Source organism: Triturus cristatus, chromosome 10 (genome assembly GCF_964204655.1).
Source record: "Triturus cristatus chromosome 10, aTriCri1.1, whole genome shotgun sequence".
In the NCBI taxonomy this organism is placed as follows: domain Eukaryota; kingdom Metazoa; phylum Chordata; class Amphibia; order Caudata; family Salamandridae; genus Triturus; species Triturus cristatus.
Window position 1 is genome coordinate 401,303,612 of NC_140593.1, and position 16,448 is coordinate 401,320,059.

The following is a 16,448-nucleotide window of genomic DNA, read 5'->3' on the forward strand; positions in this document are numbered from 1 at the left end:
ACTCTGGAACAGGACTGGAGACTGATTTAACCATAAGGTAAATGTTCAACTGGACCTCATTGGTCCATGCAACTGGAGTTGGGCGCCACAAGAGTGACTTTATAGCTGTTTCAAAGTTACTTGCCAATAAACCCAAAGTGATTCCCAGATCGCGGTTATTGTCACAATTAAAGTTAAACAACTTTTTGAAAGTTGCTACTCAGTGCCCAGCTAGTCCAGTGACCTCACAAAGGCCCTAACACATAGACATCTTTCTTCCCACCTGGGGAGACATGTGAACAACTCCCAGGCTAAGGAACAAAGGCAGTTGCTGCAGAGTGAGGTGTTACCTCCTCGTCCAGGGAGGCCACCCAGGGTGTTAGCCCAAAAGGCGAACTCCAAATTGGAAGCTGCCTAAGAAGGGCCACATATGACAACACTCCGAGAAGGATGCACTTTGTTCCTGCAAGCAAGTTGGTGACAGGGACAGAGAGGGAAAACCTGTCCTCAAACCGTTTTTTCAATGGGCGAGTAGCCCTCAGGTAGCCACAGCCCCAATGGTAGGCTATCAAGTTCCTGGTGACTGAGGAATGGTCTCGACATTTTGAGATTGGCTAGGATTGTGCACTCTGGGATAGCCAGATACCACACATTAAAGGAAACACGTCACTAGAAGGGAGAACACAGCAGCCCTTTAGCTAGCTACTGCACTGGTCCCATCTGGGCAATTTCCTTGGACGATGTGGCACACCTGGAACCTGCTCACCAGATCACATTGGATTTGAAGAAAGGATCAAAGAAAAACAGCTCTGCTGCCCTTGAAACTGCACGACGAGAGGCTTCACCATCAGAAGGACTGCACCTCCTGCACTTTGGACTAGTAAAATTTGGAATGTGTCAGTCGCTCCTAACCCAGGTAAAAGTTGATTCCCAACATCAAGTCAAAGCAGTGACTTCAAGGACCAATCACCTGATCCCCTGGAATCAGGTCCAGGGACATAAGAGCTGAAGAAGCCCAAACCGGCAAGTTGGTAGCCACCGCAAAGGTTTTGCTTCTACCTGCCGCTGGGCAGACAAAGTGCCAAATCCTCGATGGGCAAAATTTGCACCCAAATCTGCTGGACCTGGGAGTGCCATCAAAGTCTGGATTTGTCAACCAAGAGGGAAGCCAGCCCTCACCAAAGGATTCTGTCCCAACTGCGGTGCAAGGAGACCAATAGCACAGCAGCGGCTAGCCAGCTACTGTAACAAAAAGGTCATTGAAGGACCCCGATTTCTGTGGCCACAATTGCCCCACAACACACGTGGTCCAAGGACTCACAACAAAAACACCACCATCAACCGCATCTCAACCAGAGAATCCTTAAGTATCTTTTTGCCTGTATCCTAAGCATCAGGATCACTTCATTATAGTCTATCACGGTCGTCCTATAAAGTTTGCCTTAAAAACACTCTGGTCGGCAGGTAACTGTCCAAAGTATCCTCTATGGTCCCCTAGACCTCCATACTGTTGGATGTATGGTCACCCAAGCCGGGCCAGGGTTGTCAAACTAACGCTTTCAAACTTTTCTAAAGTTTACCAACTTTTTGTTGACCAATGCTTGTCTAGGATTGAATTTAAAAGCATTTACATCTTCAAAAATCTGTATTTCTGGTACCCTCCAGTAGATTCTGATGATCAAGGTCTCTAAAAAATTCATAAAAATATGCACTATTTCTATATATTGTTGTCGGGTCTCTTTCTTGTTGTGTGACTTTCTTATTTCATTGTTTGGTGCCGTTAAATGCTTTACACTAAGTACCCTTGTCAAGCCTTGATGCTGGCAGCCACAGGTACACTGGGTTGAACAAAGGTGATAAAACTAGCCTGACTGAACACAGTACATATTTTATGAGTGTATTCTAGAATAAGACCCCACAGCCATATCATATAATACACTCAAACCCTCACACTTCTCATTCTGCAGCTCATTCTCTGAGGCTGAGAAGGACTCCTGCAGCATGCTTCACATTTAGATTATTAATCACTTCTTTGTTTACTGGGCTCAAAAGTATGCCAAACCTTGTGGAACTGATAGGGATATGGGATTTACTCAGGTGGGCATTGCATGAATTGGCATCAGTGGAATGAAATGGCATCAACTGTTACCTTTAGGGAAAGCATTTTGGCATTTGAACAACTTCATGTAACAACTGTGGAGGGAACGATTTAGGCTAGATTTTGGAGTTGCTTTAAGTCCTGAGATAAAAAAAACCTTTGCGGAATTGACACATCTTTTTTTCCACCCAGCCTTTGTATATTGAAAAAGGTGTCACAATGAAAAGAGAAAATGGTCTGTAAGCATGTCAACAGATTGATTTCTAATATTAGATGTTCAGGAAGCAAGAAAAGCTGCTTTACAAAATAGAGCTGCTATTGACTATTTGCTTTTAACACATAACCATGGCTATGCATATTTTGAGGGTTTTTGTTGCTTCAATTTGTCTGACCATTCCACATCCATCCATTTGCATCATACTGCCTTGCATGAATTAGTCAAATGAGTAAAGCAGGATGTGGACAAGGGGTGGTGGGATTGGTTATTTGGATGGTTGCCAAATTTTGGGCAACTTCGTTATATTTTAAGTTATAATTTTTATTTTGATATTTATTTGTTGCTGTATGCAATGTGGGCCTAACTTTATATATTTGTTTCATGCTAGAACTATGGCTTTTACATCTGTAGATTATGCAAATTATTAGTCAATGACCAAGGAGTGGAGTGTAATGCTACAGGCATTTATATATACTGTGAGATCATGTGTTGACCATTGACTCCATGTTGCTTTATTTTAATTTTGTGAGCACAGTTTCATCTAATGTCTATTTGACCCAGCTTTCAGCTCCGTAAAAAGGCAGGCCCCCAGGTGACCTGCGCACACACAGAACTATTTATGTTTTTCACTTGACCGAGCGGGAGAGATAAGCTGCTCGAATTGACAAGTGTGAGCTGCGAACAATACCCAAGGATGAGAAAGTGAAGAATTCTGCCTCAGCTCTCATTCTAATTCTACAATTACGAGTCCACTAATCCCCCCCTCTCGTTTTTCAGCCTTCGCCCGGGCCAGTCACACGCACTTAATTGCCATCCCGCCGCAACACACGGATCATTGCGGTTCCTGATGTGAATTATTCACCAGACTATACTCCACCTAAGAAGTAAGTCTTATTCACGCCGCGCCATAGTCCGCCTTCAATTCATGCATTAACGGGTCCACTAATCTCCCTCCCGTTTTACAGTTTCGCCTGGGCCAGCCACATGCCCTCATTGACAACACGCCGCCATTCCTGATCATTAGTGGCCTTTCTTCGTGCCTTCGGCCTCCGTGGACTCTGCCGACACATGTAAGTTCTTATACTTACACCGCCTCGATGGTTAATTCATTTTCCTTCCCGCTGTTTTAATAGATTTTTTCCCTCCTTCTCCCCCAACTACGCCTCCAGCACCATTGCCTTAATTGCTTCATCGAAAACACGGACGCTCCTTCGTAGTCACTGGGCGCCTCGCCAACCTGTCAGGCCCTCACTACGGAACTAAGTAGTAAGTCTCTTCCTCTTTATTCTAATTACCCCTTTCCCAACCACATACAGCAGTCCTCGGCTCGACACTTCACATGTCGCCTCTTATCATATTCCTCGGATTAACTCCTCGCCTTCATTCCCCCATTCGTTCTTCGTAAGCTTGCCTGCGCGGTCCCTTGCCCACTCTTCCTTCACTGCCATCTCTGACTACTTCCGAGGTTCCTTAACTCACGCGCCCTAATCGGCTGCTTCACTACCATTGATCGTTCCGTTTTGGTGGGCAACAATTAACTCATGTACCTCAACATCACACTATTGTCCTTGATGTTGACCCCTCTTGATTAAGCATTCCTTGCGCTTCCACTACTACGTGATTGTTTAATTTTATACCATAGGACACATTGTTAATTGATTGCTTTTTCCCACTTTAGATCCTACGTGCTCACGTTTACTTTGTCCTGATGATGATCTTGAATGACTAAGATCGACGCGCCGTCGACCATAATGTCAAAGTGCCCTTAAACATTGTTTAAACTAATTGGGTGTTTTTGACCATTTTTCAATGCAATGAAATGTTTTTATTGTCACTGAGCACTTCACTTCACGCACTTTCACCGTGGTGTATGTGAGCACTATATACAATACATAATGATGGGTATGGAAGCAACTCCATTTTATGATGTTAATAAAATGTGTTGTCTTCCTCCAACTTTCTGTGTCCTGGTATACGTTCAGTAATTATTTCCAATCTATTTTTTGTTATCAGCAAATACTATTTAATAGTTCCTTTCAAATTATTTACTGTAGCTCTGCTACTCGAGGATTTCTTAACCTCATCAGACCATTGTTCTTTCTCACTCAGCTCTGATAGGAGCCAAGCCAGCTCTGTTGAGTGACCTTGATGCAGAGAGTGCAGCTAGCACCTACAGTGCAGATAAAGGGACAGGGTGCTTCTAGAAGCCACTGTGTGATTGTAAAGAGTATAAAGACGTTGACCTCTTAGTGCTTTGACAGGAACTCTTTTAGGAGTGGATGCACTGCCTAAAGCCCTTGCCAGGCTGAAGACTGAGACTGTCAATGGATTCCCCAGTCGTGCTGTCAGGATGATGCAAAAAAGCCAGCCGGTGATGTATTCCAAGTTCTAATTCCCTTATTCTTGTGTACATGCAGGTATCTGTCTATGCATTTATTCTTGTGTACATGCAGTTATCTTTCTATGCATTTATTATTTTGTACAAGTAGTTACCTTTCTATACATTTATTCTTGTGTATATACATTCCTTATATGCATTTATTTTGCATGCTCATTATTCCTATTTGATATTTGGGAATTTGCTGCAATATCTATTGCTCTTTACTTGGCAAATAAGTGTTAGGCTTTTGTTTATGTTGCATGTTGGTACTATAAAGTGTGTAGAGTCTTATTTTGAAGTGTTCACATTGTATCCAGGTGTTTTGAAGTCTTGCTCAGGTGTTCTGAAGAGAAGAAAAACACTTGACTTGATGTGAATGTTGTTCCTAGCCATGAGAATGTCATAGGGAGATTGACTCGAATGACGAAACCTGTGTTGGCTGGACGATCCATGGAAGAGATAAATAAATAATTGAACCATGTGGTTTCTGTATAAAAGGACTAATTTGTACAAAAATACAATACAGTGGTTAATGTGCAAGCAAGAGACTTTCTAGGTAAAATGTCTCAACAGCCTAGCCCATAGTTGCAATATTGTCAATTGTATAGAGGCCAAGTGATCAATACAAAGGTATCAGGGGTATGCATCAATACCACCTTTGAGTATATTTCTGTGTCTGCCCCTTATGTGCCGTTTCAAAATAAGTTTGGTTTCAGGATGTGGGGGCCAAATACCCACATCCTGTAATGGTGGCATTAAACATTTTCTGGGAGTTGCAGGCAAATAATCATATTATTTCTGTTTCGTGCAATCAGTTTTGAAACCATAATCCCACATTTCCGGCAGGACAAAAAGGTCCCTCGCCTAGTCACATCCAAATCACATTTTGAATGGGGCGTGGCTAGCAGCCGTCGTGAATAGCCGCTGCTTAAGCGAGCTCCTGCCTTCCTCAAGCCGATCCTGCAATATCCAGGCCGTCCATGATGATAGATTCAAACCCAAGCGAGTGCTGAGAATCCCCCAATTCCCCCTGGAACATCTTGGAGCTGTGGCCTGCGGTGGAGTGGCCGGTGCGATCTGTTTACTTGGCGGGCCTCCTGTGCTGACGGCTCCCACGTAACGGCAGCAGCTGGGAAGCGGACTGGTGTCCGATCCGACACATCGGTGGTTACCCCTGGGGCGTCCAAGGCTCGGCCGAGCGGAGGAGCGGTGTGCACGGTGGGGGCAGCGCTCAGTGGAAGTGGCGCACCCGCGGACAACAGACGGGAGCATCGCCCTCCGGCGGGCGGCGGATGTGCTGGGGGCCCCGGCTTTCAGGCCTTGGCGGCGAGCTGTGCAGATAGCCGGCGAGACGGAGGCTCATTGAAGGGGTGTAAAGGAGGCAAGTGGCGGAGGTTCCCTGGGGGCTTGGAGGTGGTGATTGGTGTGGTCCTACCCCTCCTCACGATTGGACCATGGGGCCTGGCGACATGTTGGTAAATTGAGGCCGCAGCTTCTACGGAATAGCACAGCGAAGAGGAAGCAGCGACAGGGCGATATCGGAGGCCGTGTCTGTGAGTGGCGGTGGCGGGCGCCCTGAGCACGCTGTCGAGAGCTGCATTCGGCAGCGGGTGAAGGAGGGCGACACCCAGTGACCGTTGCAACGACTGCAATTGCAGCTACTGGAGGACCTGGCTCTGGGGCCTAGACGGAGGGCCGAGCTGCTGGGGGTAATTCGGCCTGCGGACAGCGAGGTAGAGGACCCACGGAGGGGTGAATTGAGCCGGATAGGCGACAGAGCCCGAACTGCAACTGGGAACGAGGACCGAGGTGGGAAAGCTGGTGGCAGGCGCGCCCGCATCCATCGGTGAGTGGCGCACGGGGACCATATTAAGGGGCAGGAGCCCCGGTGACGAGGGGTGTGCTAACGGTATCCCCAGAGGCCGGAGGAGTCAGGAGGGCTGAAGAGGGAGTGGCGGACCTGGAAAAGGTTATGGAACGATATCTACAGCCGGGGGGGTATACCAGAGGCTGATCAGCAGTGACCAACAGTGTGGACAGGATCGGAGAGGTTCGCAGTGGGAGGCCTGTGGCCCGCAGGGAGAGCTACCACAGTGATAAGCGGCGGCAAGTATAGACTGTGGGGGACACGCTGGAAGGGACGAGGTGGACCCTGAAGAGCTCCTCATACGGTCAGGTGGTGGTGCAGTGGATGATAGCATAGTCCTTGGAAGGTGTGGTGGCGGCTTGGAGTCTACTGCAGGACTGGAACTGACGGACAGAGCCTTGCCTCCGACACATCTAGAAGTAACTGCAGACAACTGGAGATGGAGATAGATGGAGTCTGAGCAGGAGGGGCTACTAAGGCCCGGACTGTACGGTTGGAAAGTGAGGTATGGGGGTCGAACGCTACAGAGCCTACGGCACTGGAAAGGTGCACCTAGCGGGCAGAGACATCTCGCCGGGGTAATTGGAGCAGCCAACTCAGCTGTCCTGTCGACCAGTGCTGTAGAAGGAGAGATCCGGTCGGCCCTACCCACCGCTTGGAGGGAGAAACACCGGAAAAGAGGTTCCGAGAGACGGCCACATAGCCACTCACTCCTTCCAATAGGAGTCTGCTGGCTGTCGTGTAACAATGGGTACCGGAGGAAAGGGTTCCAAAACTAGTGCCCAAAAGCAGTTGGCGAAATTTGTGTGGTCCAAAACGCCGGGCACGGGGGACTCACCGCCATCAGAATTGGGCGGGGGGACGGCGACAGTAGCAGCCACATCTGGGCAGACCCCGGAGCCCACTCTTCACGATGTCATGGCGGCCATAAACGGGGTGCGGGCTTCGGTGGATTCGGTCACGGTGGAGGTCTCTTTGGTCCGAACCGATCTCCGGAAAATGGATGAGAAGGTTAAATAACTAAAGGTGGTCACTGGCGCCCTACAGTCTGACACGGCGTAGCTCCAAGTGCAGATGCTCGAAATGCAGAAGAGGCAGGAAAGAATGTTGCAGCAGCTTGACGACTATGAAGGGCGGGTCCGTCGCAATAACATCTGAATTCTAGGGATCCCAGAGAGAACTGAATGCCCGGCGGCGGACCTCTACGTGGAGGACCTCATCACGAAGCACCTAAAGCCTGAATCGTTGTCCAGCTATTTTTCTATTGAGAGAGCCCATAGGGTACCAGGAGGAAAACCGAAACCGGGGGCCCCCCCCCCCGAGGCCCATTATTGCTCGGGTGTTCAACTACCGAGATAGGGATGCCCTCCTGCAGGCTGCGCGGTCCAATCCCCCCCTCCATATAGACAACTATGATGTGGCTTTCTTTCCAGACTTTACGGCTAAGGTCCTAGGCCCAACGGCACAGTTTCCAGGCAGTGAAGAAGGAACTAAGGGACCGAGAAGTAAAGTACGCGATGCTCTTTCCTGCACGTTTGAGAGTGGAATCGGAGGGCAAATCGTGGTTTTTCGACTCTCCAGAGGCAGTATGGGACTGGATGGAAGGATGGAGCCGCAAGAGAGACAGACCGAATAGACCTGGTCGACACAAAGAACTTGGCAAAGAAGTCGGAGGAAACGGCTCGACGGAGGAAGAACGTCAGCTGACGGACAGGGATTGAGCGACCTGGGTTGTGAGGAACACGCGTGCAACCCCAACTACAAGCGCAAGTGGGGGGGGGTAATTCCACCGTAGTGAGACTGCAATCTAGGTGGGGATTGTTAGACAAAAGTAGAGTGACATGTTTCATTGCAGTGACCTGGTATAAAGACGTTACTATGTTCATGGATGGCTTAAAATACAAGATGCATGTGATCTGTATAGGCGGGGAGGGGAGCTAAAACACCCCGTGTATATTTCAGAATGTTGGGGGGGGAGAGAGGCACTCTGCCAAGTTTGGGAGTGGGTAGTTTGAAATCCACAGGCAGGAGGGCAGGGAGGGGGGTGGGGATTGGGGTTGGGGGGGCAGTGGGTAGTTGGGAGTTTCATTGGTTAACTAGGAAGATGGAATGCTCAATACTAGGCTGGACGTATTTATGTTTCTTGCTGATCGTTTTAATCCGTGGAATAATTGCTCATTCTGTGATGTGGGATGGAGGGGGGTAGAGAACAGACGCTTTCTGTGTTGACATGGAATGTAAACGGCATGGAGGACAAGATTAAGAGAGGGATAGTACAGCAGTTTCTGAAGAGGCACTCTCCGGATGTGGTCCTGCTACAGGAGACGCACTTGGTGGGACAGAAGACTAAGTCTCTCACTAGATGGGGGTATAGGCTCTTGGTCCATGCAGAATACACGTCAGGGTCCAGGGGGATGGCAATTCTGGTAAAGAAGTCTGTACCCCTCATAGTCCGGGCGGTGTGGGCGGATCCAGCAGGAAGGTTCGCCGGAGTGGAGGCCAGTTGGGATGGCAGGGACTTCAACATAATCTCGGTTTACTTACCGCCAGCCCTGGGTAAAACAGCTTTGGGAGACCTTGGGGGCAGACTGGCGGTACTTCACGAAGGTACACTGATTATGGGAGGGGACTATAATATGACACCAGATGACACAGTTGATCGCCACCCGCCGAGGTCGCAGGTAAAACTTAACACGCAAATGGCAGACTTCATGGCGGCGATGGGGCTGGTGGATGTGGGCCGAACGCTCCACCGACTGACAAACTTTTCACTTTCTTTTCCAATAAGCACCACAGCTTATCGCGTATTGACTATTTCCTTACACACAGTTTGTCAGTGGGGAATTTCGTTACGTCCCGTATTTTGCCACAGGGTATTTCGGATCACTCCCCGGTTTGGGTGGATTACACGCACTGGGAGAGACAGCCACGCTCCACTATCGTCATTAACCCATGGCTCTTGCAAGTAACAGACATAAGGGAGGAGAATTATTTTGCTGAAAATAAAGGCTCGGTTACGTCAGCCTTGACATTGTGGGAGGCATACAAGGTTGTTCTGAAGGGACGCGCGTTATCCTTGAAGCTGGGATACATCGCTAAGAAACGCGAACTCTTGGTTAAGGTGGAAACAGACCTTTTAGACCGAGAACGCGAGCATGCACGTAGTCCGTCCCCGGATACTGCCCACAGGCTTCTATTGAAGCAGGACGAGTATCGAATAAAAACCAGGGAACACATGCTGGCGAAGTATAATCATACCCAGCATAGATTCTACGAAATGGGGGATAGGACGGGTAGAACCCTGGCATGGCTGGAGAGGAGAGAACAAGGCTCGAGATGGATACATAAGTTGACTACCTTGGGGGGGGACACCGTGACCCATCCGAGGGACATTGCAGAGGAATTCGCTGTGCACCTGCAAAAGGTGTACTCCCCCTCTACTTCCTATGCGGCGGAGGAGTCACGCCAGCTTCTCCGAGATAGTGATGTTCGAATCCTTTCCGACGCAGATAGGAAGATTCTCGACGAGGATCTTTCAATCGAGGAAATTGGCAAAGCTATAGGCCAAATTAAGTCGGGTAAGGCGATGGGGCCTAATGGTATCCCGGTTGAATTCTTAAAGGCTACGGCATCACGGACGATATTGCATCTGAAGGCTATGTACGAGGAGAGTCTAGAGGTAGGACGGATGCCAGAGGATCAACGACTGGCAACTATAGTAGTGATTCATAAGCCGGGTAAACCGAAGGACACTTGCGGCTCTTATTGGCCAATCTCGCTAATTAATACAGAAGCAAAGGTATTGGCGAAGGTCCTTGCTAATAGGCTGGTATCGGTAATTGCAACGTTAGTTCACCCAGATCAGTCCGGGTTCATGCCTGGAAGGAATACCTCCCTCAATCTAAGACGTCTGCATAACGTAATGACCCGTAAGGAATACATTGAGGAGGATGCTGCGCTGTTGTCACTCGATGCCTCGATGGCTTTTGATTCAATAGAATGGCCATACATGTTCGCAGTATTGGAAAAGATGGGTCTCGGCCCCAAGTTTATTGCCTGGGTACGGCTGCTGTATACTGATGTCTTGGGGCAAGTGAGGGTGAATGGGCATACGTCCCGGATATTTCAACTACAACGAGGCACTAGGCAGGGATGCCCTCTGTCCCCGTTGATATTTTCTCTCCTTCTGGAACCCCTGGCAGCAGGGGTACGCCGGGATGGTATGGTCCGAGGGCTGCGATGGGCAGATGGAGTAGAAGATCGAATATCTCTCTACACGGATGATATTCTGTTGTACTTAGCTTCCCCATACACCTCTATAAGGGTGGTGCTGGACATCTTTAGAAATTTCGGGAAATATTCAGGATATGCGATTAATTGGCATAAGTCCGTGTTGTACATGTTGAGAGGTCAGATCCCCCAACTTCCAGCGAGCTGCTCGATTGTGGTGGCGGCAACGGGGTTTCGATACTTGGAGGTCTTTGTTACGTCAGATCCATATCTCTTCTACGAGTCCAATTTAGCCCCCCCATTGGCCAGATTACGCGCAGATGTGAAACACTGGAGGTCCCTACCGCTGTCGCTGCTGGGACGGGCGGTGCTTTTTAAGATGCTGGCTCTACCCCGCTTCCTATATATCCTACAAAATTGCCCGCACAAGGTTCCAGACTCAGATTTCAAAGCAATGGATGGAGAGGTCCGTACGCTGTTATGGGATGGGGAACCCCGAGGGTAGCACTAAAGAAAATGACTAAAAGTTGGTATGATGGCGGCATTGCATTGCCGGACCTGCAACTTTACTACTGGGCGGCACAGCTAGCGACTGTTAATCAGTGGATATACCAACCTCCAGATGACCCAGCATACGCTCTGGACCGTTATCAAACTGATAGGTCTGGATATCTTGGGGCCTTGTATGCTAGCGGCAGGAGAAACAGGGGGCGATTCTTTGGACCCACCCTACATACACTGGGGATTTGGCGTAAAGTATACTCTCGCCTGGGCTGGGCAGACATTCTCACAAAGGTAACGCCCCTCTGGCAGACGCAGAAACTGGGCATGCTGTGTTACCAGCCTGGTTTCGACAAATGGGACCTTATCGGCATATCAATGGTCAAAGATTTGATTAAACAGGGGGCAATAATTAAATTTGAGGTACTCCAACGGCAATATCACCTGGCTCGTGGGGAAACATATAGATACTTGCAAATTCGGCATGCTCTAAGGGTGGCCTTTCCGTCCTTTGTGGATATACCGGAATCTACACCACTTGAGGATAGGCTCTTAGATGGGCCCCTAACCTCGAAAGTAATATCACTTACATATAAGAAACTGTGTAATAATCTCCCGGATAATTTTTTGAGACTCAGGGAAAAATAGCAGGATGATCTGGGGTTGATGGATGACGAGGACTGGCAGGAGGCCCTTATGTCCCCTCGAGAGGCAGCCATCACACAAAAATTTAGATTGATTCAGTTCAGGATTCTGCATCGATCATACATGACAGGACAGACACTAGCAAAAATAGGTTCCAGATCGGATGATCTTTGCTTGCAGGGATGTGGCCAGAGGGCCACATCCTACCACATCCTCTGGAGCTGCCCGGTGGTACGTGTCATATGGGAGGGGGCCTCGGGGCATATGCAGACAGCCCTCCATAAGGAACTTGTTTTGACGCCGCAAATGGGCTTATTGAATATATGGGAGGCAACGGACCTAACGGAAGTGGAGAAACAATTCACGACACTAGGATACACATTAGTTAAACGGGAGATTGCTAGGGGATGGGGGGGAGGTACTGCACCACGGGCCCATGTATGGATGACGTAGCTAGATAGATGCATGCTGGCGGAAACTGAGGTTTTTGTAACTAGGGGATGCCCAAAAAAATGGGATCGGAAGTGGGAAAAAAGGAACAAATATCGAGGGGAGCCTGTAGTATCCCCTATGGTGGAATTGGAAATGCGTCAACAGAAAGAAAGAGCAGTTTGTATGTAATGTATACTTTGTTTAATGATTCGTTAGATACGAAAGTGGTGTCAGGCAAGAAAATGTCGTCAGTCTACAATGTATAATGATGTTGTTAAACCAATAAACAAATTTAAACAAAAAGAAATCACATTTTGAATTTTTGTTCACATAATTTTGTTAATTTACAGCTCAGATTTCTTTAAAATGCAACCTATTCATGCCCAGCCTGGCACACTTGTTAAATGCTAATTTGTTGAACACTACTGAATGCATTTACACCATATGAATCAAAGGATCTCCCTTGAGGCTGCCCTATATAGGTCACAAATTTCTGAGGTAAGGTGGCTTCTAGTATACTTCATAATATACAAAAATATAATATGTTGAATACGTGCCTATCTCTCTTAATGTTTAACATAGCTAACAAGTGGCCTTGTGCTATGTGTGAAATCATCTGCTCATCCCACTTTTTTAATCCACAGAACTTTGCATGCTGTGATCTTTAATGCTGAAACAGAACTATATGTCCTAGAATTCAGCTCTTGCAGGCTAAAAAGGCAGGACTTACTGAAGGTGTCACACACAAATGTGCAGCCTCTTGGAACATAAGCAGCCTCCAGAAATTAGCAGCTCAGATCCATCCAAAAATCATTTCTTTCATGGGTGAAGAGCCCATTTGTTTACCATTCACCTGTGATAGAAATGCTTTTATTCTTGGAAAAACCTGCACCACTTAAACTTGCAGGCTGTGTAGGACAGTCTGCATTTTTTCCCAGAGATAATTAAGCAGTTAGAACCTGCATTTCTTCCCTGAGATAATTAAGCAGTTAGAAATTCCAACAGAAAAGGAATCACCTGCTCCACATTACAGCAACCCCAACGTAAAAGCTGCAAAACAGTGTAAAACATCATAAAGAACATGCATGTAGGTATAAAGAAAATGGAAGTAGTTGCTTAAATCTATATGTAAATAACAATCATATAAAGTTAATTTTTTTTATGTATTTATACTATAAAACAACTTTCAGGTACAGCAAGCCAAATACATAACGTCCCAGAAAGGAAAGCAAATACTAAGTCACATGGGTTACACCTACAATCAAGAAAGTGCATCAACAGAAAATGTACATTGGAAATGTACCAAATATTATTCTAATGCATGCTATTGGAGGGCCACTACAAAAGATGATGTTGTATTTCATGTAAGAGAACACAGCTACCCCCCGAATGTGACATAAATAGAAGTAAGGGAGTTGTACTAGGTCCAGTTTACAGGGCCATAGTAGGATGCACACCACCAGTAGCAAATTATCTGTACCAATAAGGTTGGGGCCAGTACCCCATGTCTGCCCTGTGGCCTAACAGTGTGTGTAGACTGTCAGATGGCAAGGGTTTGCTGAAGTGATTCCCTAATATATGATGGATGGTACTGGATGAAAGAGCCTGAAGAAGGTTGTAAAGTAGAAGGGGTTAGGTGAAATGTGTGTGGTTGTATCCTGAGGCAGAAATTTTAAACTACTATGTGGAGGGAGGTACTGTGGGATTTAAATTGTAGGGGCCATATTTTGGATGTGGTCACAAGATAAAACCTGAATTGTGGCAGTCAAGTTAGTGATGTGATTCTGATATTAAGATTGATCGGCTGTAGTGATGGTTGATTTTGATTAGCCCATTTTTGGTGTAAATGCACAAAGCACCCCACAGCCTCTCTGACTAGGGTGCTTCTCTGTAGCTACGTTCGTTTTAGTCCCCTGACCCAAAACTGGACGACCTATAGTGCATACCATTGAGGTAAATACCTGCCTCTCTCAGTTGTCTCTTTTCCTTCTCTCTTTGTGCCCCTACCTCTCACACATCTGTCTCCATCTTATTAATATACCCTAGCCCCTTGACAAGAAAATAGCACTTTTCTGCTCACTCACACACAATACCAAAACACTTTCTACATACAGCAAATATGGCTCTCAGCAAACTGCGCACTGCTCCATGGTGCAGTGTGCGATCCGTCATAAACAGCGCCATCAATCCAATAAAGCACATAAGTGCCTCATAAAGTGGAATGAAGCACTATATAAATATAGTACAATACAATGAGCGTACAACTGAAGTATTTTAGTGAAAGGGCATTAGGTCTGAAAAACAGAAAGTTGTAGGTTAAGATTGCCAGGCTTCAATATAGGGTTTTGGTGAAATTGTTAAGGGAGATGGAGGTGTGAGATAGAGGATGTGAGAGCTCTGTGGGCGTTGGAGGCTCTGTGATAGACGGGCTAGGTATGGTAGTTTTGAGGGTATGGCAAAGAAGAGTTCGGGAAAAATGTGTGTCCGTGTGAGTGTCAGGAGATATAATAGAAGGGTTGAAGTCTGTGTAAAGTGAGCATGTTATGGTAGACATGGAATGTGAACTTGTGATTGCACTTAAAGGAATCTATAATGTAATCCTGCAACACTGACACATTTTAGAACAATTGAATCATTGAATAAAGGTTCGGCTGAAGCTCTGCTGGACTACGATATTGCAGTGTTTTCTGCATTGTTAGGCCTCACCCAGCCCATGGAGACTATAGAGTTCATCCAGCAGATTGATGCTCTACCCCTCATTATGAGACTGGTTTCAGGTTTCTAAAAAATGGACCTCACCAACAGGTTATGTGTAGGTAACCAAAACATCCACTGAACCCTCAAACGTCTCACCAAAGACAGCAGTGAGATGCTGAGAGATCTACTTCTACAAACTGTGGATGAAATAGGTGGTGATTAGTTAGTACATTCCTTATTGCACCATTTTTTTATATTTGTTTCTTTCTGATCCCGTCTGGTGAACAGGTCCATCATCATGTAGCTGGTCAGCCAGCCACATTTAGAGACCCTTGTGGTCTAGAGTGTGTCCTGTATGATTGTGAGTGTGCACCATTCGTTGTGGCTCACACTGTCCCTGTCCCTATATATATATATATATATACATACATATACATAAATATGTGCCAGGTATCATCCACCAGAGACTCTGATTGGCCAAAAACTCACGGAATTTCATCAATCAATGTCTCTAGCCAGATCGAAAAGATCTACATAAGCTTGTCCCCACCTGCAGTCTAAACATGACCTAAAGTCATGGACACCTCGAGGCACCAAAGGGAGCCAAGAAAGAGAAGCAACCGCATCTCACACTAAAACCTCTTTCTGTTTTCTTCTTGTCCCTCTGCCTTTTATTTTTATAAAACCAAACATGTGTAACACATGCACATAGCCATGTATACACTGTATACATAATGGTGAAGCAGAACTGAAAAATAGTTCAAAATACTTTATAATATAATTGAAAAAGGTACCACACCTAGCCAAACCCCACCTTAGGTGACATGTACCAAACGTATCATGCCCACAGGTAACTTGACATTAATATAATGTCTCCTGTAATACGGAACTCTTGCCAGCAACATGCACATGTGCTCACCGTTGTGATCCAAAACAAAATTTGATTGTTAGCCCACCGGTACTTATATTTATAAGCAACTATATATATCTAGATATCGTTATAACTTATTTACGAAGAAACAGTCATGATTTCTCCAGGACCATTTAGTACTGAAAAGAAAATTAGATACATTCCTCAAAAAGACCGGTAATATCTAACCTTGAACAGAACAACATATGCAAAAACATTGTAAGAGAATAATAAGAAGCCCTTCTTATCCTAAAAATGTCCTACATGTAGCACATGAAAAAAAACAGCCTTAACCGTTTCAGACACTGCCTCTCAGACAGTCTAAGGCACTAAGCTTACACTGTCTTGTTTCAAGATTGAACAAAGGAATTACCAATGCCCCCAAGAATGGAGGGAGCCATGAACCTGTGTATTCCAAAGAATACAATCATGGTGTTCAAAATCGAAACACTCATTAAACATAAGCAGTCCGCGCAAGAAGATAAAACAAAT